General features: G+C 45.2%; 1 pseudogene; it reads right to left on the bottom strand.

Annotated features, from left to right (window-relative positions):
* Positions 1 to 429: 429 nt before the first annotated feature.
* Positions 430 to 1,598, bottom strand: LOC105708685 (pyruvate dehydrogenase E1 component subunit alpha, somatic form, mitochondrial-like; annotated as a pseudogene).
* Positions 1,599 to 2,197: the final 599 nt, after the last annotated feature.

The following is a 2,197-nucleotide window of genomic DNA, read 5'->3' as shown; positions in this document are numbered from 1 at the left end:
AATACTCTTATCAGTATCAATAAACATTTTCTGGACAAATAAATGGGAAAAAATTATTATTGAGTAGTCCAGAGGGAATAACCACATTGGAACAAAAGTTTCAAGAAGAAAGAGAGGACTTTTTTTTTTTAAGAACTGAGCTAATGTTGTGGGTCATGTGTAGTACTCCAGTTAAAAAGAAACACCTCTTGGTGAAATACTATATAATGAAATGAAATAGCCCTTTTTTTTTTTTTTTTTAGCACTCAATAACATCTTTTAACGCAACAATGTACAAACTGCATGTAATTACTCCCTGCTCAATCTACACACTTAGTCTTAATGGAAATTCACAAGAATTTCATTGACTGGGTTTTCTTCCTCCTTAACCAAGTTGAGAACACTGAACATTGTCTAATAGCCCCTGAAGGTATAAGCTCACCTTCTCCCTTAACTGACTGACTTAAACTTGATCCACTGATTGGCACCACGACCTTAGAAAGGTGGGTCGCTGGAGTAGATGTGGTAGCCCAGCTCCTCCAAAGGCGGCTCTGGATAGGCCGTGGCAAACTGGCAGCATCCTCACTTTCCCTCCTCACTTCCACATCAATTTCCTTTAATTCTTCCACACTGGCAAGATTGCTGTTCACCATCCTGTCCTTGAGAAGCATAATACAGTCACTCTTACCTCTTACTTCCTGAATGTCTTCTGGTGTATGGTAACTGACTCCAGGATCACTCACGCTGTGTCCGTGGTAATGCTAAGTCTGCAGCCCCTTCAGGATGGGCCCCTTCCCAGATGTACAACAGGCAGCAGCAAACCTTGTCGCCTCTCGGACACACGGGATACCATTGCATCCACTGTCAGCCCAGGAATGAAATCGCCTCTTTCCTAGTAATCAGTGCTGGCTGCTGCTCTCTCAACAGACGTTCCCATTCCGTAGCGGTTATTCTTACAGATGAAAATACAAGGTAATTTCCAGAAAGCTGCCACATTGTAAGCTTCGAATATCCGGCCCTGATTAGCAGCGCCATCGCCATAGAAAGTCAGGTAGACCTCATCTTTTCCGTTATACTTACAGGTTAGAGCAGTCCCAGCGCCCAGGGGCACCTGCGCTCCCACGATGCCATTGTCCCCATAGAAGTTCTTGGCGACTGTGAGCATCGATCCTCCTTTCCCCTTAGCACAACCTCCTTTTGGTCCTGTCAGCTCTGCGAGAATTTCTGGGACGGAAAGGCCCCGGGTGAAGGTAAAGCCGTGAGCCCGGTAGGCTGTGATGACATGGTCTGCGGGGTTTATGCCGGCCTCCAGGCCCACACAGCAAGCTTCGTGACCATCACACAAGTCACAGGAACCACGAATAATGTTCTGTTTATGCAGCTGATCTGCTTTTAACTCCATTCGGCGCAGGGTCTGCATCATCCTGTATTATTTGAGCCCATCCTCCCTGGTAAGCACTGTTGTGACAGGAGGGCCTTCTTCCAGCCGGCAAAGGTCACAGTTCTTAATTTCAAATGTAACACCATTTGCAAAATTACGATGCTACAAGCACCCTGCTAGCCGGCTTCCGAGACGTGCCAGACAGCACGCGGGAGACAGCAGTGAGCATCTTCCCCATGGAGCACAGGCAGTGGCGGCAGCGGTGACGCCTAACAGCCCCAGATGCACGACTCGGGTGCCCCGAAATAGCCCTCTCAACAGTGGCCAGAATAATGCTCTGCTAAATATAATAATAAATGATCTAGAACTTTTTAAAGTTCTAGATTTTGTTACATTGATGAGATCATTTAAACAAAAACTCAAGCGAGCCTTATAAATTGAAGAAAAGTCAAATCAATAAAAAGACCTTAGATTTTTTTTTTAATGGCAACAAATATTTTCTTTTTCTTTCTTTCTTTCTTTTCTTTCTTTTTTTTTTTTTTTTTTGAGACAGAGTCTTGCTATGTCACCCAGGCTGGCATGCAGTGGTGCAATCTCAGCTCACTGCAACCTCTGCCTCCTGGGTTCAAGTGATTCTCCTGCCTCAGTCTCCTGAGTAGCTGGGATTATAGGTGCCCACCACCATGCCTGGCTAATTTTTATGTATTTATTTTATTTGTATTTTTAGTAGCATTGGGGTTTCACCACATTGGCCAGGCTAGTCTTGAACTCCTGACTTCAGACAATCCATCCACCTCAGCCTCCCAAAGTCCTGGGATTACAGGCATGAGCCGCTGC

Source organism: Aotus nancymaae, unplaced genomic scaffold, assembly GCF_030222135.1.
Source record: "Aotus nancymaae isolate 86718 unplaced genomic scaffold, 86718_ANA_hifiasm-v0.15.2.pri h1tg000051l, whole genome shotgun sequence".
Lineage (NCBI taxonomy): Eukaryota > Metazoa > Chordata > Mammalia > Primates > Aotidae > Aotus > Aotus nancymaae.
The sequence above is the reverse complement of the archived record's forward strand: the minus strand, read 5'-3'. Positions and strand labels throughout refer to the sequence as shown.